This window comes from Anomaloglossus baeobatrachus, chromosome 2, assembly GCF_048569485.1.
Source record: "Anomaloglossus baeobatrachus isolate aAnoBae1 chromosome 2, aAnoBae1.hap1, whole genome shotgun sequence".
In the NCBI taxonomy this organism is placed as follows: Eukaryota; Metazoa; Chordata; class Amphibia; order Anura; family Aromobatidae; genus Anomaloglossus; species Anomaloglossus baeobatrachus.
Genome location: NC_134354.1, coordinates 294,400,903 through 294,427,043, shown reverse-complemented (window position 1 = coordinate 294,427,043; position 26,141 = coordinate 294,400,903).

The following is a 26,141-nucleotide window of genomic DNA, read 5'->3' as shown; positions in this document are numbered from 1 at the left end:
GTGTGTGGGCATCATACTGAATGAGAGCATCATAATGATGATGGGGGGCTGTGTGGACCATGATACTGTGTGTGGGAGTGCTGTGAGGGCTTAATACTGTGTGTGGTGTGATATGAGATTGTCACACTGTGAGGTGGAATTAAGGTAAAATTATACTATGTGGAGGGTACTTTAGGGGCATCGTACTGTAGGGGGCGTTATGTTGGGGGCTATGTGAGGCATTATATTGTGTTGTGGGTCACTGTTGAGTCATCAAACTTTAATGGAGGCACTGTGCCAGCATCAGGATGTATGAGGGAGACAATGGGGGCATCATACTGTGCTAGGGACATTATAGTGTATCATACATTGCATTATTGGGTGCAGTTTCCAGAAAATTCACTGTTTAGATAAAACACTGTGTATGGGGGAATTTATAGGGCATCATGCTCTATGAGAGTCATGAGGTCATGAACGAGGTATTTTAGTGGGTGAGAACGCTAGAGGGCTTTAATAGGGACATAGTTAAAGGGTACATGTCACAATACAAGTCCTTCTCAAATGTTTGTAAAACCTGTGAGGTATGAGTCCACCTACTCTACCGAATATCTTTTGGGGCATGTGACAGTGTTTGAGTACTGTGTGTCTGTGTGTGTGGGGCAGATAGGGACTTCTGCAGTGGTGCCATGTGATTTCTATGTATGACCATGAGTTGAGGTGTTTATTAAAATTATAGTTAGAAAGAATATTAGAATTCCCCTTTCAGCTGTATATTTTAGTGGACTACATTGTCACATAATTTATTGACATTCACAAAAACAAGAGTGTAATATACTAATTTAATTTGTCATTTACTGAGGGTTAGGCAAGCGATAACCAGATATATAGTTACAGTAACCACATACAACAAAGCTAAATGGTGGCAGCTACTTCCGAGTTCAGGTAGAGGACATACGTCTACAGTATTGTTTGTTAAAATAGGAGAAAATAATAGTGAAAGTTCACAAAGTTAGCTGAATAGGTGAATTATATGCTGTGAATACATTAAGACATGACAAAGTATGCGCAACTGCACATTTTACCGGGTTGGCCTTGGTTTCTCATACAGACATGATTAAATGTGAAAAAGGACAGGCAATGCAGCATTTTAACTAGGCTGATGCATAGCATAAAATAAATACACATGTTTTGACAGTTTGAGCTGGCTTTGACTATGGCAAAATTTAATTTGCTTTCTTATTGTTGGAGTTATTTGTCTTCATATGTGAACTGTCTTTTCAAGGCCGATAACAGATTTTCCCCTTAACACTTGATACAGTAAATAATTACATCTAGAAGTATGAAATTACCTGTAAAATGATGACACAGGATAGAAGTAAAACCTAAAATATGGAGATAAGGAAGAAAAGAATAGGCAATTATTTTTGTTTCTATTTCAAAGAAAGACAGCATTGGTGTGATATCCATGCCATCAGTAATGTTAGTGAGCCTTAATATTGCGAGGTATCGTACTACCTATTGTCCCAGGACCTCTCAAGAGAGGCAAGCATGTTCTCTAGTGCATCTTAGCTTTGAGAGTCTATAGCATAAGCAACCCAGTCTTATCAATGATAATGGTGTATCAATCAATATGATGAGGCTCTGGGCCAGGAAACAAGAACATAAGAATAATAATAATAAAAAAATATTTCCCTTGTCTGCCCTCCATATAATAATCACAAATCGTGAATCCATAGACCCAGTTCTTAGGGGAGGAAGAGTCATGGAAAACAATAAGCAGTACAATCCCAGCAGAACACGGCATTTTCTCCGTATTATAAAAGCCTGAATACATGTCAGAGTCAAAGTCCTAATGGAACAATAAGACTTGGAACATTACAACCCTGTATTATAGTTTGTCTTTCACCCAATCACGCTTCCCAGTTTCCTCATTGTGATTCTGTGCCAAGTAAAAGAACTGCGAACATATTAATGCCCTGATTCTTATTGTACAACTATAAATAATTGTAGATTAATAGACTAGCTTAATTAGTATTATTCCTACATCCATGAAATATAACTCTAAATTTAGAAAAGGCGATAAGCAAAGCTACCATTATTTCAATTAAAAGGATACATTAATGGGCAAGCCAATCGAATGGAAGGTAAAATTAGCATTCACACAAAGTCCACTTTGCCAATTGAATGTAAAAGATGGTAGAACATAAAATAGATATTGCAAACTTAAGTTTTCATTATTATACTTTTAGAGTACGCTAGAATTTAAAATTTATTATAAAGCCCCTAATGCCTAGCAGTTGTCACATCACATGGTCTAGCGCAGTCACATCACATGGTCTAGCGCAGTCACATCACATGGACTAACATAGTCACATCACATGGTCTAGCGCAGTCACATCACATGGTCTAGCGCAGTCACATCACATGGTCTAGCGCAGTCACATCACATGGTCTAGCGCAGTCACATCACATGGTCTAGCGCCGTCACATCACATGGTCTAGCGCCGTCACATCACATGGTCTAGCGTAGTCACATCACATGGTCTAGCGCAGTCACATCACATGGTCTAGTGGTCTAGTGCAGTCACATCACTTGGTCTAGCGCAGTCACATCACATGGTCTAGCGTAGTCACCTCACATGGTCTAGCGCCGTTACATCACATGGTCTAGCCCCGGCCATTCAGCACCATTTTATGTTTTTACATCATTACATGTGTTCCAGTTCGCTAAGGTTGAATTAATTTGCCTTATCCATGTATTAGAATACAAACTATTAGAGTAAATTGAGACACTTAACAGAAGCAGGGCTATTTTGCCACACATATGTAAATTGTCAAATTGGAGACATATACAAGCTTTGACAATATTACAAGCAGACTGGTGTTGGATTAGCTTTTTTTTTCACATGAACCCTGCATTACATTTGATGTTGACTCCATGGTTGGTTATGTGACGCACTGGCCAGGCCAGGTAGTTAGAAATAGCCCCCTACACAACACCTTCCCTCACAGGTGACATCAGCCGACCTTTAAAACCCTAGTCACCTCCCTCGGGGCTGGATGGACACACCAGGGGGCGAAACCAGGTGGTTGGAAGACGCCCACCAAGGAGTCTAGACAGCCTGAGGGCGGGGAAAGTAAACAGCCAGTGTTCAGTTCAGACAGTTGAGTTCAAGGAGAGTGGGGGTCAGGCCTGTGTGTCAGGCCTGAAGTAAACTGACAGGTATCAGGGTAGCAGCCCTGGTGCCTTTGGCTAGGAGGCAGACGGAGCTCTCTGTCTGCAGGAGCCGGGAAGATGGCTCGGTGGAACCAAGCTGGACCGGGACAGGGTAGTGGTCCGCCGGTACCGACCCGAGGTACCGACTCAGAAACCGGAGCACCCAGGGGGATACTTGGACCCTGAAGCTGGGACCAGAAGTGACTGGAACCAGCTAATTAACCAATTGAGGCCAGGACTAGAGGTCCTGTCCCACCCAAAGTCCCGATTGAAGGCAACAGCCCACCGAGGGGGATAGAAGGCCACCGCCAGGACTCAGAGATCCCACGGGCCAGCGTCTGCCGCCAAAGGGCTCCTTAGGCTACAATCAGCCGGGAGAAGACTCCTGAAGTTGCAAGCACAGGCAGTCCACCATTCTAAAAAGTGCAGGAGAAAGACAGAGACCACCAGCCGGGTGTGGGACCAGAACTGCGGGCACCGACCACCATCACCTTGGTTTACCAGAGACTCATGTGTTTCCTTCAATAATGAGTAAACCAGCACCCTGCGGTTGCCCATCTCCCTGCACCAGCAAACCCTCAACGGGTCCCGGGGCCACCATCCCTGCCCACGGAGGGGTTAACAACTTGCTGCACAACATCTCCCCTGGGTGCCCCCGTAACTGCAGCGGTGGTGTCCAAACTCACCACATACCGTGGGTGGCGTCACGAACCTAGTACGGCCCAGCCCGTATATATACGTCCTACATCCACCACCCCCTAACCCTATTCATTTGGACTGTCCGCGGGATCCCCTGGGTCCGGAGACACTTGAGCCACCCACCGGAAGTTCCGGACCCGAGCAGCGACAGGCTGTTGGCACGGGGGTGGCACAGTTAGGTATAGTAACACATTTTTGCAAATTCCTAAAATATTATACTTGTGTGTTAAACCAAAACTCCAAAACTTACCACTGGCAATGAACATGAAACCTTGAGAGAAAAAGCCACCCCAAAAATGTGAGAGCTGATAACAGATGTACCACTTCTGGCAATAATTGTCCCTGCAGTAGTAGTGCAAAATGCAGGTCAAAATGGACAAAATTGTTGTAAATAATTATTTACAACTGGGGAACAAAATTTTTGTTGCATCCACAAAAACACTTATTCTTACTTAATTCGAGTGTGCTGATCTCAAATATGAGAGTATTTTTTCTCTGTAAGCTACAGTTTATTTTTGCAATTCAAGATTGTAGGTTTTCATCTTATTGTACAAATTTCAACATTTAGTTTAACATAATGAAGTAGAATGTCTTCTTCGGCATTATCTTTGTGAAAATTTAATGCAGTAAGATATTATTGTATCAGAGTTTATTAAAACACTTATTTTAATCATAAAATGTAAAAATAACAACAAAAAGAGGAATAAATATACTCCAAAAATTAAGTATTACTTACAGCAAAGATGGGCTGCAGAGTGTTCATCGCCCAGGTCAAAGACTAATACTCTACCAGGATACAGCTAAACCCCCACTAAGTGGAGGCATCACAGGTGCAGGAGGAGCAAATCACATACACACTTCCATGGAATGGAGGGGGCGATTGCTAGATGATTAAACTGCACACTGATGACTTGCATAGAGCGCTGTTCACACATGCAGATAACACAGTCACAAGCCCGCAGCCTATTAGGTAACGCCCATACTATTAGATCAGGCGGGCTGCTAAGCCGTACTCAACCTGTGTATCATGCAGGGACAGAAACTCTAATATGCAAAGCCTAACAGAAAGGGGCCTGGCTGTATCCTGTACAAAAAAATATTGATATTTATGGCCATAAAACGGAAGCCTAGAAACGTCGCCATGGGAACCTCATGCTTGTAGGTCCCTACGCTAAATATAAAAATAGCAACAAATAGAGGAATAAATATCCTCCAAAAAATTAAGTATTACTTACAGCAAAGATGGTCTGCAGTGTGTACATCACCCAGGCCAAAAACTAATGCTCTACCAGGATACAGCTAAACCCCCACTAAGTGGTGGCATCACAGTTGTTGGCCTGGGCGATGAACACACTGCAGCCTGTCTTTGCTGTAGGTAATCATAAAATTTGCGCAAAATTTATTTAAATTCTATTGAGGCAAAAACTTGCGTTTGTTTTTCTTGTGTTTGTGTACTTGTTGAAGACAATCTCGTTTGATGCTCCAGCAGTAGTCTGCCATCATATTTTTGTCCCATTGCCCCTGATAACTCTCTTCCATTGTCTTCAGATCTTGATGAAAGCATTCTCCCTTCTCATCACTAACAGCTCTATGATTTATGGGAAAGTTATCAAGATGACTGTTCAGGAAGTGAATCTTAACGCTCATGTTACATCCAATGTGCCAGAAAGCCAACAGCATCCTTTGAACCAAAAGTTCATAGTTTTCTGCTTTTTGTTACCAAGGAAGCTCTTTGTAACCGCCACAAAAGACTGCCATGCTGCTTTCTCCTCCTCATTCATCTTCTTGGCAAATTCTTCATCACATTTCAGGACTCGAATGTAAGGTCCATCAAATACACCTGCTTTTAACTTCTCGTAAGACAAGGCAGGAAAAGCAGAAATAATATGTTGAAAGCAATCGCTTTCTCTATTTAAAGCCCAAACAAACTGCTTAATTAAACCAAGTTTGATGTGAAGTGGGGGAAAAATGATCCTGTCTCGATCAACTACTGGTTCTTTCACAATATTTTGCATCCCTACTTTCAGAGCTTTACGTTCCGGCCACTCCTTCTGCGTCCAGTGTATCTCCTGAGCTTGGCTGTCCCACAAACACAGAAAACAGGGATACTTCATGAAACCTCTCTGTTGTCCTAGCAGGAGATATACCATTTTAAGGTTTACACAAATTATCCAATTATGCTCCTCATACCTTAGTAAGTCGAGGACAATTTTTATGTCATTATAATCTTCTCGCAGATGAGTTGAATGAGTTGAATGACCAATTGACCAATTGAATGACCAATTGAATGACCATAACATTACCGTTATGTAGGAGAACAAATTTCAGACTCCATTTAGAGCTTTCAAGAAATAGCCGCCATTCTGTTGAACTGTAAGTGGTGACAACTAGCTGGCCAAGAAGATTACTGATATCATGACAGAAAACAAAGTGTTTGTCTTTGGAAAAAAGTCCACAAAAATTTGTTCACACTTCCTGAAATGACATACTTTAGCTGACTGGTGAAGAACATTCTTTCTTTAAAACCTTGAGGCTTATAACTCAGCTGCTTTCTTTGACAGGCCCAAATCTCTTACTATGTCATTCAATTTTGGTTGGGTAAGCTGCTGAGGGGTTAATGACTGCTGGGTATCAGAAGAAGACCCTTCAGATTTTACATTAATTTAATCATGCTTCTTATCAAAAAATAATGCCCCTCTCCAGTCCATCCTTAACTCTGCTGCCCGACTTATCCACCTCTCTCCTCAATACCACCCCGCTTCTCCTCTCTGCATGTCCCTCCACTGGCTTCCAATCTTCCACCGTATCCAATTCAAACTTCTAACACTGACCTACAAAGCTGTGCATAATCTTTCCCCTCCGTACATCTCCGAACTACTCTCCCACTACACTCCAACACGTCACCTCCGGTCCTCCCAAGATCTCCTCCTCTCCTCCTCTCTCATTCGCTCCTCACACAACCGACTCCAAGACTTCTCCCGAGCATCCCCAGTCTCCTGGAACTCGCTGCCTCAACACGTCAGACTATCCCCTACCCTTGCAAACTTCAAACGGAACCTGAAAACGCACCTGTTCCGAAATGCCTACAATCTACAATGAACTCGCTGCCGCCCGACCACCGTGCGGAGCTGCCGCCCGACCACCGTGCGGAGCTGCCGCCCGACCACCGTGCGGAGCTGCCGCCCGACCACCGTGCGGAGCTGCCGCCCGACCACCGTGCGGAGCTGCCGCCCGACCACCGTGCGGAGCTGCCGCCCGACCACCGTGCAGAGCTGCCGCCTGACCTACACCCCACCTATTGTCTCCTCTCCATAATCCTATAGAATGTAAGCCCGCAAGGGTAGGGCCCTCTTCCCTCTGTACTAGTCTGTCTACTGTAACTTGTATACGTATTTTGTATGTAACCCCCTTCTCATGTACAGCACCATGGAATTAATGGTGCTCTATAAATAAATAACAATAATAATAATAATCATCATGTTCACTTTCTTCGTCCTTACTAGAGTTGAGCGCGATTCGTGGTTCGTGGTTCTCCAGTTCTAGGCTCGAGTGATTTTGGGGCCTGTTCTAGATCGAACTAGAACTCGAGCTTTCTTGCAAAAGCTCGATAGTTCTAGAAACGTTCGAGAACGGTTCTAGCAGCAAAAAACCAGCTAAATCCTAGCTTGGTTTCTGCTGTAATAGTGTAAGTCACTCTGTGAATCACACTATTATGACATTTCACTGCTGTTTCTATAATGGCGATCGCCATTTTTTTTTTTTTTTCTTGTCTTCCTTCCCTAAGCGCGCGCGTCTTGTGAGGCGGGCCAGCATGTCAGCCAATCCCAGACACACACACAGCTAAGTGGACTTTGAGCCAGAGAAGCAACGGCATGTGTGATAGGATGTCCATGTCACATGTCCCTGCATTATAAAACCGGACATTTTCTTCCAGGACGCCATTATCTGCCTTCTGCGTCTTTGGTGTCAGACATCACTGTCGCAGCTCCGTCCTCCTGAGTCCTATCGCCGATATAGCTGTATGCGCTGCATACACAGCGTTAGACAGCTTAGGGAGAGCACTTTATAGCAGTCCTTTTAAGGGCTCAAACCGGCAGGGTCAGAGTTAAGGTGACAGGTCCTGAAAACAGCGCCAGCGTCTGTGTAGCCAAGGTCAGGGATTTCCTCCCTGCATTTGCCTATTAGGAGGGATAGAAAGGCAGGCTTCCATTCCTCTACCCAGAGCCCCAAAATCCTGGCACTGTACCCTCGTGTCCTCTGCATACTCCAACTCATTATAACTAAGCCATTATACTAGCAAACACTCAGTGTACCTAGTGGCATCCTATACGTGGCTATTGGACTTTGCTATAGTCCCACTAGTGCAAAGACATTTGCAGAGCGCATCTGCCTGCGTTGCACACTCCAACTCATTATAACTAAGCCATTATACTAGCAAACACTCAGTGTACCTAGTGGCATCCTATCTGTGGCTATTGGACTTTGCTATAGTCCCACTAGTGCAAAGACATTTGCAGAGCGCATCTGCCTGCGTTGCACACTCCAACTCATTATAACTAAGCCATTATACTAGCAAACACTCTGTGTACCTAGTGGCATCCTATACGTGGCTATTGGACTTTGCTATAGTCCCACCAGTGCAAAGACATTTGCAGAGCGCATCTGCCTGCGTTGCACACTCCAACTCATTATAACTAAGCCATTATACTAGCAAACACTCAGTGTACCTAGTGGCATCCTATCTGTGGCTATTGGACTTTGCTATAGTCCCACTAGTGCAAAGACATTTGCAGAGCGCATCTGCCTGCGTTGCACACTCCAACTCATTATAACTAAGCCATTATACTAGCAAACACTCAGTGTACCTAGTGGCATCCTATCTGTGGCTATTGGACTTTACTATAGTCCCAATAGTGCAAAGACATTTGCAGAGTGCATCTGCCTGCGTTGCACACTCCAACTCATTATAACTAAGCCATTATACTAGCAAACACTCAGTGTACCTAGTGGCATCCTATACGTGGCTATTGGACTTTGCTATAGTCCCACCAGGGCAAAGACATTTGCAGAGCGCATCTGCCTGCGTTGCACACTCCAACTCATTATAACTAAGCCATTATACTAGCAAACACTCAGTGTACCTAGTGGCATCCTATCTGTGGCTATTGGACTTTGCTATAGTCCCACTAGTGCAAAGACATTTGCAGAGCGCATCTGCCTGCGTTGCACACTCCAACTCATTATAACTAAGCCATTATACTAGCAAACACTCAGTGTACCTAGTGGCATCCTATCTGTGGCTATTGGACTTTACTATAGTCCCACTAGTGCAAAGACATTTGCAGAGTGCATCTGCCTGCGTTGCACACTCCAACTCATTATAACTAAGCCATTATACTAGCAAACACTCAGTGTACCTAGTGGCATCCTATACGTGGCTATTGGACTTTGCTATAGTCCCACTAGTGCAAAGACATTTGCAGAGCGCATCTGCCTGCGTTGCACACTCCAACTCATTATAACTAAGCCATTATACTAGCAAACACTCAGTGTACCTAGTGGCATCCTATCTGTGGCTATTGGACTTTGCTATAGTCCCACTAGTGCAAAGACATTTGCAGAGCGCATCTGCCTGCGTTGCACACTCCAACTCATTATAACTAAGCCATTATACTAGCAAACACTCTGTGTACCTAGTGGCATCCTATCTGTGGCTATTGGACTTTGCTATAGTCCCACTAGTGCAAAGACATTTGCAGAGCGCATCTGCCTGCATTGCACACTCCAACTCATTATAACTAAGCCATTATACTAGCAAACACTCAGTGTACCTAGTGGCATCCTATACGTGGCTATTGGACTTTGCTATAGTCCCACTAGTGCAAAGACATTTGCAGAGCGCATCTGCCTGCGTTGCACACTCCAACTCATTATAACTAAGCCATTATACTAGCAAACACTCAGTGTACCTAGTGGCATCCTATCTGTGGCTATTGGACTTTGCTATAGTCCCACTAGTGCAAAGACATTTGCAGAGCGCATCTGCCTGCGTTGCACACTCCAACTCATTATAACTAAGCCATTATACTAGCAAACACTCAGTGTACCTAGTGGCATCCTATCTGTGGCTATTGGACTTTAGTATAGTCCCACTAGTGCAAAGACATTTGCAGAGCGCATCTGCCTGCATTGCACACTCCAACTCATTATAACTAAGCCATTATACTAGCAAACACTCAGTGTACCTAGTGGCATCCTATACGTGGCTATTGGACTTTGCTATAGTCCCACTAGTGCAAAGACATTTGCAGAGCGCATCTGCCTGCGTTGCACACTCCAACTCATTATAACTAAGCCATTATACTAGCAAACACTCAGTGTACCTAGTGGCATCCTATCTGTGGCTATTGGACTTTGCTATAGTCCCACTAGTGCAAAGACATTTGCAGAGCGCATCTGCCTGCGTTGCACACTCCAACTCATTATAACTAAGCCATTATACTAGCAAACACTCAGTGTACCTAGTGGCATCCTATACGTGGCTATTGGACTTTGCTATAGTCCCACTAGTGCAAAGACATTTGCAGAGCGCATCTGCCTGCGTTGCACACTCCAACTCATTATAACTAAGCCATTATACTAGCAAACACTCAGTGTACCTAGTGGCATCCTATCTGTGGCTATTGGACTTTGCTATAGTCCCACTAGTGCAAAGACATTTGCAGAGCGCATCTGCCTGCGTTGCACACTCCAACTCATTATAACTAAGCCATTATACTAGCAAACACTCTGTGTACCTAGTGGCATCCTATCTGTGGCTATTGGACTTTGCTATAGTCCCACTAGTGCAAAGACATTTGCAGAGCGCATCTGCCTGCATTGCACACTCCAACTCATTATAACTAAGCCATTATACTAGCAAACACTCAGTGTACCTAGTGGCATCCTATACGTGGCTATTGGACTTTGCTATAGTCCCACTAGTGCAAAGACATTTGCAGAGCGCATCTGCCTGCGTTGCACACTCCAACTCATTATAACTAAGCCATTAGACTAGTAAACACTCAGTGTACCTAGTGGCATCCTATACGTGGCTATTGGACTTTGCTATAGTCCCACTAGTTCAAAGACATTTGCAGAGCGCATCTGCCTGCATTGCACACTCCAACTCATTATAACTAAGCCATTATACTAGCAAACACTCTGTGTACCTAGTGGCATCCTATCTGTGGCTATTGGACTTTGCTATAGTCCCACTAGTGCAAAGACATTTGCAGAGCGCATCTGCCTGCATTGCACACTCCAACTCATTATAACTAAGCCATTATACTAGCAAACACTCTGTGTACCTAGTGGCATCCTATCTGTGGCTATTGGACTTTGCTATAGTCCCACTAGTGCAAAGACATTTGCAGAGCGCATCTGCCTGCGTTGCACACTACAACTCATTATAACTAAGCCATTATACTAGCAAACACTCTGTGTACCTAGCGGCATCCTATCTGTAGCTATTGGACTTTGCTATAGTCCCACTAGTGCAAAGACATTTGCAGAGCGCATCTGCCTGCGTTGCACACTCCAACTCATTATAACTAAGCCATTATACTAGCAAACACTCAGTGTACCTAGTGGCATCCTATCTGTGGCTATTGGACTTTGCTATAGTCCCACTAGTGCAAAGACATTTGCAGAGCGCATCTGCCTGCGTTGCACACTCCAACTCATTATAACTAAGCCATTATACTAGCAAACACTCTGTGTACCTAGTGGCATCCTATCTGTGGCTATTGGACTTTGCTATAGTCCCACTAGTGCAAAGACATTTGCAGAGCGCATCTGCCTGCGTTGCACACTCCAACTCATTAATTATAACTAAGCCATTATACTAGCAAACACTCAGTGTACCTAGTGGCATCCTATCTGTGGCTATTGGACTTTGCTATAGTCCCACTAGTGCAAAGACATTTGCAGAGCGCATCTGCCTGCGTTGCACACTCCAACTCATTATAACTAAGCCATTATACTAGCAATTTTTGCTGCCAGTTTAAGGGCCGTAGTTGCATTGTCAGGGATATTTATTCTTTATTATTCTGCTGTTAATAAAGCTAGACCACCACTGCAATCTACACCACCTGTCAATTTTTACTACCACATTTTCAATGCACAATCTTGTCGCAATTAACATGAGTGGCAAAATGACAGATGCTGGTGAAAAGGGGAAGAGGCGTGGTGGAAAAGGCAAAAAAGGTTTTGTCCGTGGGGAAGGTGGCAAAGCTCCATTATCATCTGCTGAAGATAGACCCTCTACCAGCAAAAGTAAGATGTCTACTACTTACCATGGACAATCCGATGTGCTCCCTTTTTTACGGACACGAACAACAGAAAGAAAGGTAGATGATGGGCAAAAAAGGAAAATGCTTGAATGGATCTCAAGTGGTCCAACAAGTGCCCTCTCAGCCACTTCAAGTACCGCATCCAAAAAACACCAGTCCTCTGAGTTGTCATCCCAATCACACTTGATTTCTCCCAGCTCTGAAGTCTCCATCAGCCCTGCACAGTATGGTGGAACTGAGATGGCTGAGTCTGCAGAGCTGTTCAGTCACACTATAGCCTGGGAATCAGAGGTCTGCTCCCAAGCTACAGTGAGTACAGAACAGGAAATGGTCTGCAGTGATGCCCAGAACCTTTGTGACTCGGATTCAGGCCGTGAGGAACACGTTTCTGAGCATAATGTTGACCCTTTGTCACAAACTGTAACACCTGTGGTTATAGACAATGAGGAACATTCTGATGAAGATGAGACGCAGATACCCGATTGGGATGACAACTTAAATATTCGGTCAGGGCAAGAAGAGGCTCGGTCTGAGGGGGAGGGGAGTGCAAACACAACAATTGATGATGAAGTTCTAGATCCCACCTACTGTCAACCCCCAGTCAGGCACTCGAGGAGGTCAACAGAGGCGGTGGAGGAGGATGCAACCGACGACGAAGTTACCTTGCGCCTTCCTGGACAGAGTCGGAGCACTGGTAGCACGTCTACAACTGGATCCTCAGCCACCACTCTGCCTCTGAGCATTATTCGTGGTGGATCAACAGGTCGCATGGCCTCTAAGCCTTGCCTAGCCTGGTCCTTTTTTGACATAGAAAAAGATCGCCCAAATTATGTGATATGTAAACTTTGTCATGATTCTCTTAGTAGAGGTCAAAACCTCAGCAGTTTGACAACTTCTTCCATGAATCGTCACATGAATAAATATCATAGGTCCCGGTGGGAAGCTCACCGTGCTGCAATGCGGCCTAGCGGAGCGAACCATCCACCGCCTGCCCCTTCCAGTTCATCCGCGCGCTCGTCATCTTCTAGGACTGTGGAGACAGCTGTCACACCTGTTTTTCCACGCACAACTTCCACCACTGTAACTGCAACAGGCAGTTTGCTTGGTAGGTCGTCAGTTGGTTTGGAAGGGGAAACAAGTGAGTGTGTACAGCTCTCTCAGACATCGATAGCACCAACGTTGGATGAAGGCAACATCATGTCTCCGCCTGCACTTTCCTCACAAACCTGCATTTTTCCAGGGACACCCTACTCAACACCGTCTACACACAGCAGCCAGATCTCTGTCCCTCAGATGTGGTAAAATAAAAGGCCACTTCCTGCGACCCATGACAAAGCTAAGAGGTTGACTCTATCCCTCTGTAAGCTGTTGGCTACCGAAATGCTGCCTTTCCGCCTAGTGGACACACAGGATTTTAGAGACCTTATGTCTGTCGCTGTGCCCCAGTACCAGATGCCTAGTCGCCACTACTTCTCTAAGAAAGGTGTGCCCGCGCTACACCAGCATGTCGCACACAACATCACCGCTTCCTTGAGAAACTCTGTGTGTGAACGGGTGCATTTCACCACCGATACTTGGACCAGTAAGCATGGACAGGGACGTTACATGTCGCTGACTGGGCACTGGGTAACTATGGTGATAGATGGTGAAGGGTCTGCTGCACAAGTCTTGCCGTCCCCACGACTTGTGTGTCAATCCTCTGTCTGTCCAAGTTCCGCCACTGCTTCTGCATCCTCCACCTCATCTGGGTCCTCCACCTCCGCCCCAAGCCTGCCTGGTCAGGCCACCAGCGTTCTCACTGCGCAGAAGGAATCACGCACCCCTCATTACTATGCTGGCAGCAGAGCGCAACGGCATCAGGCGGTCTTTAGCTTGACATGTCTTGGGAATAAGAGTCACACAGCTGAGGAGTTGTGGTCAGCTCTGCGGTCCCAGTTTAATAAATGGTTGTCTCCACTCAACCTGCAGCCTGGTAAGGCCGTGTGCGACAATGCTGCAAACCTGGGTGCGGCCCTTCGCCTGGGCAAGGTGACACACGTACCTTGTATGGCTCACGTGTTGAACCTTGTCGTCCAGCAATTTTTAACACACTATCCCGGCCTAGATGGCCTTCTGAACAGGGCACGAAAACTGTCTGCTCACTTCCGCCGTTCAAGCGCCGCAGCAGAGCGACTTGCATCGCTCCAGAAGTCTTTCGGCCTGCCGGTTCATCGCCTGAAATGCGATGTGGCAACACGCTGGAATTCAACTCTCCACATGTTACAGCGACTGTGGCAGCACCGCCGAGCCCTGGTGCAATACGTCATGACGTATAGCCTGGGCCAACGAGATGCAGAGGTGGGGCAGATCACCCTGATGGAGTGGTCTCAGATCAAGGACCTATGCACCCTTCTGCACAGTTTCGACATGGCGACGAATATGTTTAGCTCTGACAATGCCATTATCAGCATGACGATTCCAGTCATTTACATGCTGGAGCACACGCTAAACACTATTCGGAGTCAGGGGGTGGGACAACATGAAGGGGAGGAACTACAGGAGGATTCATATGCGCAAGGGACAACAACATCACCAAGGTCCAGACGTTCATCATCACCAACGCAGCAGGCATGGGACCATGGAGGACAGGGATCGACAAGGGCGCATAGTAGCAGGCGAAATGTTGAGCAAGGTGCAGGAGAACATGAAGAAATGGAGGACGAACTGTCCATGGACATGGAAGACTCAGCGGATGAGGGAGACCTTGGTCAAATTTCAGTTGAAAGAGGTTGGGGGGAGATGTCAGAGGAAGAAAGAACGGGTAGCACCTCTATGCCACAAACACAGCGTGGACTTGGTCCGCATGGCTGCGCAAGACACATGAGTGCCTTTTTGTTGCACTACCTCCAACATGACAGTCGTATTGTCAAAATTAGAAGTGATGATGACTACTGGATTGCCACACTATTAGATCCCCGGTACAAGTCCAAATTTTGTGACATAATTCCAGCCATAGAAAGGGACGCACGTATGCAGGAGTATCAGCAGAAGCTGTTACTCGATCTTAGCTCGGCTTTTCCACCAAACAACCGTGCAGGTGCAGGGAGGGAATCTCCCAGTTGCAACTTGACAAACATGGGACGGTCTCGTCATCTTCAACAGTCTACCCGTACCAGTAGGACCGTATCTGGTGCTGGTAACAGCAATTTTATGGAATCTTTTCATAATTTTTTTAGACCCTCTTTTGCAAGGCCACCAGAGACAACAAGTCTGACACATAGTCAACGGCTGGAGAGGATGATACAGGAGTATCTCCAAATGAACATCGATGCCATGACTTTGCAAATGGAGCCTTGCTCCTTTTGGGCTTCAAATCTAGAAAAATGGCCAGAGCTCTCCAGTTACGCCTTGGAGATTTTGTCGTGTCCAGCTGCCAGCGTTGTCTCTGAACGTGTCTTCAGTGCTGCTGGGTGTGTGCTGACAGATAAACGCACGCGTCTGTCCAGTGACAATGTGGACAGACTGACGTTCATCAAAATGAACAAGTCATGGATCCACAAGGAATTTACTACCCCTGTGTCATCCTGGGGAGAGTAAATGCTTGTGGATTTGGAATGTGCTTGATGCAAATCAAAACATCCTGTTTGCAACTAGGGCACAAGTGCTGCCACTGATGGGGTGTCTGTGTGGACCAATTTTTGGAAAAAAGGGAGACTCCACTTGGAGTAACCCTTGCTTGCTGTGTTTTTTAAAAATGATCCAAGATGAACAGAGCTGGGACCAGGAAAGACTTTGCTACCTACCCCGGTGTCATCCTGGGGACGGATAAGAATGGCGTATTTTTGAATGTGCTTGATGCAAATGTAGCTGTGAAGTGTACAACTAGGGCACAAGTGCTGCCACTGAATGGGTGGGTGTGTGTGGGGCCCAATTTTTGGAAAAAAGGGAGACTCCGCTTGGAGTAACTCTTGCTTGCTGTGTTTTTAAAAGAAGCCAAGATGAACAGAGCTGGGATCAGGAAAGACTTTGCTACCTACCCCGGTGTCATCCTGGGGACGGATAAGAATGGCGTATTTTTGAATGTGCTTGATGCAAATCAAAACATCCTGTTTGCAACTAGGGCCCAAGTGCTGCCACTGATGGGGTGGGTGTCTGTGTGGCCCAATTTTTGGAAAAAAGGGAGACTCCGCTTGGAGTAACCCTTGCTTGCTGTGTTTTTAAAAGAAGCCAAGATGAACAGAGCTGGGATCAGGAAAGACTTTGCTACCTACCCAGGTGTCATCCTGGGGACGGATAAGAATGGCGTATTTTTGAATGTGCTTGATGCAAATGTAGCTGTGAAGTGTACAACTGGGGCACAACTGCTGCCACTGAAGGGGTGGGTGTGTGTGGGGCCCAATTTTTGGAAAAAAGGGAGACTCCGCTTGGAGTAACCCTTGCTTACATTGTTTTTAAAAGAAGCCAAGATGAACAAGTCATGGGTCAGCAAAGACTTTATCTACCTACCCCGGTGTCACGCTGGGGACGGTTAATTATGGCGTATTTTTGAATGTGCTTGATGCAAATCAAAACATCCTGTTTGCAACTAGGGCCCAAGTGCTGCCACTGATGGGGTGGGTGTCTGTGTGGCCCAATTTTTGGAAAAAAGGGAGACTCCGCTTGGAGTAACCCTTGCTTGCTGTGTTTTTAAAAGAAGCCAAGATGAACAGAGCTGGGATCAGGAAAGACTTTGCTACCTACCCCGGTGTCATCCTGGGGACGGATAAGAATGGCGTATTTTTGAATGTGCTTGATGCAAATGTAGCTGTGAAGTGTACAACTGGGGCACAACTGCTGCCACTGAAGGGGTGGGTGTGTGTGGGGCCCAATTTTTGGAAAAAAGGGAGACTCCGCTTGGAGTAACCCTTGCTTGCTGTGTTTTTAAAAGAAGCCAAGATGAACAGAGCTGGGATCAGGAAAGACTTTGCTACCTACCCCGGTGTCATCCTGGGGACGGATAAGAATGGCGTATTTTTGAATGTGCTTGATGCAAATCAAAACATCCTGTTTGCAACTAGGGCCCAAGTGCTGCCACTGATGGGGTGGGTGTCTGTGTGGCCCAATTTTTGGAAAAAAGGGAGACTCCGCTTGGAGTAACCCTTGCTTGCTGTGTTTTTAAAAGAAGCCAAGATGAACAGAGCTGAGATCAGGAAAGACTTTGCTACCTACCCCGGTGTCATCCTGGGGACGGATAAGAATGGCGTATTTTTGAATGTGCTTGATGCAAATGTAGCTGTGAAGTGTACAACTGGGGCACAACTGCTGCCACTGAAGGGGTGGGTGTGTGTGGGGCCCAATTTTTGGAAAAAAGGGAGACACCGCTTGGAGTAACCCTTGCTTGCTGTGTTTTTAAAAGAAGCCAAGATGAACAGAGCTGGGATCAGGAAAGACTTTGCTACCTACCCCGGTGTCATCCTGGGGACGGATAAGAATGGCGTATTTTTGAATGTGCTTGATGCAAATCAAAACATCCTGTTTGCAACTAGGGCCCAAGTGCTGCCACTGATGGGGTGGGTGTCTGTGTGGCCCAATTTTTGGAAAAAAGGGAGACTCCGCTTGGAGTAACCCTTGCTTGCTGTGTTTTTAAAAGAAGCCAAGATGAACAGAGCTGGGATCAGGAAAGACTTTGCTACCTACCCCGGTGTCATCCTGGGGACGGATAAGAATGGCGTATTTTTGAATGTGCTTGATGCAAATGTAGCTGTGAAGTGTACAACTGGGGCACAACTGCTGCCACTGAAGGGGTGGGTGTGTGTGGGGCCCAATTTTTGGAAAAAAGGGAGACTCCGCTTGGAGTAACCCTTGCTTACATTGTTTTTAAAAGAAGCCAAGATGAACAAGTCATGGGTCAGCAAAGACTTTATCTACCTACCCCGGTGTCACGCTGGGGATGGTTAATTATGGCGTATTTTTGAATGTGCTTGATGCAAATCAAAACATCCTGTTTGCAACTAGGGCCCAAGTGCTGCCACTGATGGGGTGGGTGTCTGTGTGGCCCAATTTTTGGAAAAAAGGGAGACTCCGCTTGGAGTAACCCTTGCTTGCTGTGTTTTTAAAAATGATCCAAGATGAACAGAGCTGGGATCAGGAAAGACTTTGCTACCTACCCCGGTGTCATCCTGGGGACGGATAAGAATGGCGTATTTTTGAATGTGCTTGATGCAAATGTAGCTGTGAAGTGTACAACTGGGGCACAACTGCTGCCACTGAAGGGGTGGGTGTGTGTGGGGCCCAATTTTTGGAAAAAAGGGAGACTCCGCTTGGAGTAACCCTTGCTTGCTGTGTTTTTAAAAGAAGCCAAGATGAACAGAGCTGGGATCAGGAAAGACTTTGCTACCTACCCCGGTGTCATCCTGGGGACGGATAAGAATGGCGTATTTTTGAATGTGCTTGATGCAAATGTAGCTGTGAAGTGTACAACTGGGGCACAACTGCTGCCACTGAAGGGGTGGGTGTGTGTGGGGCCCAATTTTTGGAAAAAAGGGAGACTCCGCTTGGAGTAACCCTTGCTTGCTGTGTTTTTAAAAGAAGCCAAGATGAACTGAGCTGGGATCAGGAAAGACTTTGCTACCTACCCCGGTGTCATCCTGGGGACGGATAAGAATGGCGTATTTTTGAATGTGCTTGATGCAAATCAAAACATCCTGTTTGCAACTAGGGCCCAAGTGCTGCCACTGATGGGGTGGGTGTCTGTGTGGCCCAATTTTTGGAAAAAAGGGAGACTCCGCTTGGAGTAACCCTTGCTTGCTGTGTTTTTAAAAGAAGCCAAGATGAACAGAGCTGGGATCAGGAAAGACTTTGCTACCTACCCCGGTGTCATCCTGGGGACGGATAAGAATGGCGTATTTTTGAATGTGCTTGATGCAAATGTAGCTGTGAAGTGTACAACTGGGGCACAACTGCTGCCACTGAAGGGGTGGGTGTGTGTGGGGCCCAATTTTTGGAAAAAAGGGAGACTCCGCTTGGAGTAACCCTTGCTTACATTGTTTTTAAAAGAAGCCAAGATGAACAAGTCATGGGTCAGCAAAGACTTTATCTACCTACCCCGGTGTCACGCTGGGGACGGTTAATTATGGCGTATTTTTGAATGTGCTTGATGCAAATCAAAACATCCTGTTTGCAACTAGGGCCCAAGTGCTGCCACTGATGGGGTGGGTGTCTGTGTGGCCCAATTTTTGGAAAAAAGGGAGACTCCGCTTGGAGTAACCCTTGCTTGCTGTGTTTTTAAAAGAAGCCAAGATGAACAGAGCTGGGATCAGGAAAGACTTTGCTACCTACCCCGGTGTCATCCTGGGGACGGATAAGAATGGCGTATTTTTGAATGTGCTTGATGCAAATCAAAACATCCTGTTTGCAACTAGGGCCCAAGTGCTGCCACTGATGGGGTGGGTGTCTGTGTGGCCCAATTTTTGGAAAAAAGGGAGACTCCGCTTGGAGTAACCCTTGCTTGCTGTGTTTTCAAAAATGATCCAAGATGAACAGAGCTGGGATCAGGAAAGACTTTGCTACCTACCCCGGTGTCATCCTGGGGACGGATAAGAATGGCGTATTTTTGAAAGTGCTTGATGCAAATGTAGCTGTGAAGTGTACAACTGGGGCACAACTGCTGCCACTGAAGGGGTGGGTGTGTGTGGGGCCCAATTTTTGGAAAAAAGGGAGACTCCGCTTGGAGTAACCCTTGCTTACATTGTTTTTAAAAGAAGCCAAGATGAACAAGTCATGGGTCAGCAAAGACTTTATCTACCTACACCGGTGTCACGCTGGGGATGGTTAATTATGGCGTATTTTTGAATGTGCTTGATGCAAATCAAAACATCCTGTTTGCAACTAGGGCCCAAGTGCTGCCACTGATGGGGTGGGTGTCTGTGTGGCCCAATTTTTGGAAAAAAGGGAGACTCCGCTTGGAGTAACCCTTGCTTGCTGTGTTTTTAAAAATGATCCAAGATGAACAGAGCTGGGATCAGGAAAGACTTTGCTACCTACCCCGGTGTCATCCTGGGGACGGATAAGAATGGCGTATTTTTGAATGTGCTTGATGCAAATCAAAACATCCTGTTTGCAACTAGGGCCCAAGTGCTTCCACTGATGGGGTGGGTGTCTGTGTGGCCCAATTTTTGGAAAAAAGGGAGACTCCGCTTGGAGTAACCCTTGCTTGCTGTGTTTTTAAAAGAAGCCAAGATGAACAGAGCTGGGATCAGGAAAGACTTTGCTACCTACCCCGGTGTCATCCTGGGGACGGATAAGAATGGCGTATTTTTGAATGTGCTTGATGCAAATGTAGCTGTGAAGTGTACAACTGGGGCACAACTGCTGCCACTGAAGGGGTGGGTGTGTGTGGGGCCCAATTTTTGGAAAAAAGGGAGACTCCGCTTGGAGTAACCCTTGCTTGCTGTGTTTTTAAAAGAAGCCAAGATGAACAGAGCTGGGATCAGGAAAGACTTTGCTACCTACCCCGGTGTCATCCTGGGGACGGATAAGAATGGCGTATTTTTGAATGTGCTTGATGCAAATCAAAACATCCTGTTTGCAACTAGGGCCCAAGTGCTGCCACTGATGGGGTGGGTGTCTGTGTGGCCCAATTTTTGGAAAAAAGGGAGACTCCGCTTGGAGTAACCCTTGCTTGCTGTGTTTTTAAAAGAAGCCAAGATGAACAGAGCTGGGATCAGGAAAGACTTTGCTACCTACCCCGGTGTCATCCTGGGGACGGATAAGAATGGCGTATTTTTGAATGTGCTTGATGCAAATGTAGCTGTGAAGTGTACAACTGGGGCACAACTGCTGCCACTGAAGGGGTGGGTGTGTTTGGGGCCCAATTTTTGGAAAAAAGGGAGACTCCGCTTGGAGTAACCCTTGCTTACATTGTTTTTAAAAGAAGCCAAGATGAACAAGTCATGGGTCAGCAAAGACTTTATCTACCTACCCCGGTGTCACGCTGGGGACGGTTAATTATGGCGTATTTTTGAATGTGCTTGATGCAAATCAAAACATCCTGTTTGCAACTAGGTCCCAAGTGCTGCCACTGATGGGGTGGGTGTCTGTGTGGCCCAATTTTTGGAAAAAAGGGAGACTCCGCTTGGAGTAACCCTTGCTTGCTGTGTTTTTAAAAGAAGCCAAGATGAACAGAGCTGGGATCAGGAAAGACTTTGCTACCTACCCCGGTGTCATCCTGGGGACGGATAAGAATGGCGTATTTTTGAATGTGCTTGATGCAAATGTAGCTGTGAAGTGTACAACTGGGGCACAACTGCTGCCACTGAAGGGGTGGGTGTGTGTGGGGCCCAATTTTTGGAAAACAGGGAGACTCCGCTTGGAGTAACCCTTGCTTACATTGTTTTTAAAAGAAGCCAAGATGAACAAGTCATGGGTCAGCAAAGACTTTATCTACCTACCCCGGTGTCACGCTGAGAACGGTTAATTATGGCGTATTTTTGAATGTGCTTGATGCAAATCAAAACATCCTGTTTGCAACTAGGGCCCAAGTGCTGCCACTGATGGGGTGGGTGTCTGTGTGGCCCAATTTTTGGAAAAAAGGGAGACTCCGCTTGGAGTAACCCTTGCTTGCTGTGTTTTTAAAAGAAGCCAAGATGAACAGAGCTGGGATCAGGAAAGACTTTGCTACCTACCCCGGTGTCATCCTGGGGACGGATAAGAATGGCGTATTTTTGAATGTGCTTGATGCAAATCAAAACATCCTGTTTGCAACTAGGGCCCAAGTGCTGCCACTGATGGGGTGGGTGTCTGTGTGGCCCAATTTTTGGAAAAAAGGGAGACTCCGCTTGGAGTAACCCTTGCTTGCTGTGTTTTCAAAAATGATCCAAGATGAACAGAGCTGGGATCAGGAAAGACTTTGCTACCTACCCCGGTGTCATCCTGGGGACGGATAAGAATGGCGTATTTTTGAATGTGCTTGATGCAAATGTAGCTGTGAAGTGTACAACTGGGGCACAACTGCTGCCACTGAAGGGGTGGGTGTGTGTGGGGCCCAATTTTTGGAAAAAAGGGAGACTCCGCTTGGAGTAACCCTTGCTTACATTGTTTTTAAAAGAAGCCAAGATGAACAAGTCATGGGTCAGCAAAGACTTTATCTACCTACCCCGGTGTCACGCTGGGGATGGTTAATTATGGCGTATTTTTGAATGTGCTTGATGCAAATCAAAACATCCTGTTTGCAACTAGGGCCCAAGTGCTGCCACTGATGGGGTGGGTGTCTGTGTGGCCCAATTTTTGGAAAAAAGGGAGACTCCGCTTGGAGTAACCCTTGCTTGCTGTGTTTTTAAAAATGATCCAAGATGAACAGAGCTGGGATCAGGAAAGACTTTGCTACCTACCCCGGTGTCATCCTGGGGACGGATAAGAATGGCGTATTTTTGAATGTGCTTGATGCAAATGTAGCTGTGAAGTGTACAACTGGGGCACAACTGCTGCCACTGAAGGGGTGGGTGTGTGTGGGGCCCAATTTTTGCAAAAAAGGGAGACTCCGCTTGGAGTAACCCTTGCTTGCTGTGTTTTTAAAAGAAGCCAAGATGAACAGAGCTGGGATCAGGAAAGACTTTGCTACCTACCCCGGTGTCATCCTGGGGACGGATAAGAATGGCGTATTTTTGAATGTGCTTGATGCAAATCAAAACATCCTGTTTGCAACTAGGGCCCAAGTGCTGCCACTGATGGGGTGGGTGTCTGTGTGGCCCAATTTTTGGAAAAAAGGGAGACTCCGCTTGGAGTAACCCTTGCTTGCTGTGTTTTTAAAAGAAGCCAAGATGAACAGAGCTGGGATCAGGAAAGACTTTGCTACCTACCCCGGTGTCATCCTGGGGACGGATAAGAATGGCGTATTTTTGAATGTGCTTGATGCAAATGTAGCTGTGAAGTGTACAACTGGGGCACAACTGCTGCCACTGAAGGGGTGGGTGTGTGTGGGGCCCAATTTTTGGAAAAAAGGGAGACTCCGCTTGGAGTAACCCTTGCTTACATTGTTTTTAAAAGAAGCCAAGATGAACAAGTCATGGGTCAGCAAAGACTTTATCTACCTACCCCGGTGTCACGCTGGGGACGGTTAATTATGGCGTATTTTTGAATGTGCTTGATGCAAATCAAAACATCCTGTTTGCAACTAGGTCCCAAGTGCTGCCACTGATGGGGTGGGTGTCTGTGTGGCCCAATTTTTGGAAAAAAGGGAGACTCCGCTTGGAGTAACCCTTGCTTGCTGTGTTTTTAAAAGAAGCCAAGATGAACAGAGCTGGGATCAGGAAAGACTTTGCTACCTACCCCGGTGTCATCCTGGGGACGGATAAGAATGGCGTATTTTTGAATGTGCTTGATGCAAATGTAGCTGTGAAGTGTACAACTGGGGCACAACTGCTGCCACTGAAGGGGTGGGTGTGTGTGGGGCCCAATTTTTGGAAAAAAGGGAGACTCCGCTTGGAGTAACCCTTGCTTACATTGTTTTTAAAAGAAACCAAGATGAACAAGTCATGGGTCAGCAAAGACTTTATCTACCTACCCCGGTGTCACGCTGGGGACGGTTAATTATGGCGTATTTTTGAATGTGCTTGATGCAAATCAAAACATCCTGTTTGCAACTAGGGCCCAAGTGCTGCCACTGATGGGGTGGGTGTCTGTGTGGCCCAATTTTTGGAAAAAAGGGAGACTCCGCTTGGAGTAACCCTTGCTTGCTGTGTTTTTAAAAGAAGCCAAGATGAACAGAGCTGGGATCAGGAAAGACTTTGCTACCTACCCCGGTGTCATCCTGGGGACGGATAAGAATGGCGTATTTTTGAATGTGCTTGATGCAAATGTAGCTGTGAAGTGTACAACTGGGGCACAACTGCTGCCACTGAAGGGGTGGGTGTGTGTGGGGCCCAATTTTTGGAAAAAAGGGAGACTCCGCTTGGAGTAACCCTTGCTTACATTGTTTTTAAAAGAAGCCAAGATGAACAAGTCATGGGTCAGCAAAGACTTTATCTACCTACCCCGGTGTCACACTGGGGACGGTTAATTATGGCGTATTTTTGAATGTGCTTGATGCAAATCAAAACATCCTGTTTGCAACTAGGGCCCAAGTGCTGCCACTGATGGGGTGGGTGTCTGTGTGGCCCAATTTTTGGAAAAAAGGGAGACTCCGCTTGGAGTAACCCTTGCTTGCTGTGTTTTTAAAAGAAGCCAAGATGAACAGAGCTGGGATCAGGAAAGACTTTGCTACCTACCCCGGTGTCATCCTGGGGACGGATAAGAATGGCGTATTTTTGAATGTGCTTGATGCAAATGTAGCTGTGAAGTGTACAACTGGGGCACAACTGCTGCCACTGAAGGGGTGGGTGTGTGTGGGGCCCAATTTTTGGAAAAAAGGGAGACTCCGCTTGGAGTAACCCTTGCTTACATTGTTTTTAAAAGAAGCCAAGAAGAACAAGTCATGGGTCAGCAAAGACTTTATCTACCTACCCCGGTGTCACGCTGGGGACGGTTAATTATGGCGTATTTTTGAATGTGCTTGATGCAAATCAAAACATCCTGTTTGCAACTAGGGCACAACTGCTGCCACTGATGGGGTGGGTGTCTGTGTGGCCCAATTTTTGGAAAAAAGGGAGACTCCGCTTGGAGTAACCCTTGCTTGCTGTGTTTTTAAAAGAAGCCAAGATGAACAGAGCTGGGATCAGGAAAGACTTTGCTACCTACCCCGGTGTCATCCTGGGGACGGATAAGAATGGCGTATTTTTGAATGTGCTTGATGCAAATGTAGCTGTGAAGTGTACAACTGGGGCACAACTGCTGCCACTGAAGGGGTGGGTGTGTGTGGGGCCCAATTTTTGGAAAAAAAGGAGACTCCGCTTGGAGTAACCCTTGCTTGCTGTGTTTTTAAAAGAAGCCAAGATGAACAGAGCTGGGATCAGGAAAGACTTTGCTACCTACCCCGGTGTCATCCTGGGGACGGATAAGAATGGCGTATTTTTGAATGTGCTTTATGCAAATGTAGCTGTGAATTGTACAACTGGGGCCCAACTGCTGCCACTGAATGGGTGGGTGTGTGTGGGGCCCAATTTTTGGAAAAAAAGGGAGACTACGCTTGGAGTCACCTTGCGGTGTTTTACATGATTTTAGAAGGGCGTGCCATGCCTATATCTGTGTGTCCTCCTCTTTTTCCTTGTCCAGCTGTTTTGTTTTCGCATGAGTATATGTCCTTGTCACTTTGCCATGTTTTTCAGTTGTTTGTCACCTTTTGGACACCTTTGAGGGTGTTTTCTAGGTGTTTTTCTGTGTTTGTGATTGCCTGCCATTGTTTCCTATGCAGTTCGAGTTCGGTTCGTAGAACGTTCGACGAGCCGAACTCGAACGGGACCTCCGTTCGGCGAACCGACCTCGAGCCGAACCGGGACCGGTTCGCTCATCTCTAGTCCTTACAAGAAATAAAACCAATGAAAACTGGAACCGGGAGTGTGGGATAGGTTGTATTGCTGAAGGAATATTAGGATATGTAACCATATGCCATTTTTTCTTGCTGTTTCTCTTTGTATGGATCAGACAGAAAAAAAAGTCACTTCTGTGGTCCTTAGGTTCACGCCAAACCATGGGAATACCAAGGCATTCCTTTGTGTTTTCCTTTTGTCCAGTCACATAGCATTTCATCACAATTATGACACACCATATGAGGAGCCCAATTCTTGTCTTGATCGCCAAGTGGAACTTGAAAATAGGCAATATATACACGTGTCATAAATTATGAACTATTGCACTTTTGACGTTGAAGTGCATAACAGCCACATATATAACAGAAGGTGACAGGATTATTCTTACATTTATGCCTACTCGAGGAAGCCATGATTCAATTTAAAAATAAAATAAGAGGGTGTTTTTATTTGATAATATAATTTTTTACATTTCAAAACAAATACAATTTTGTA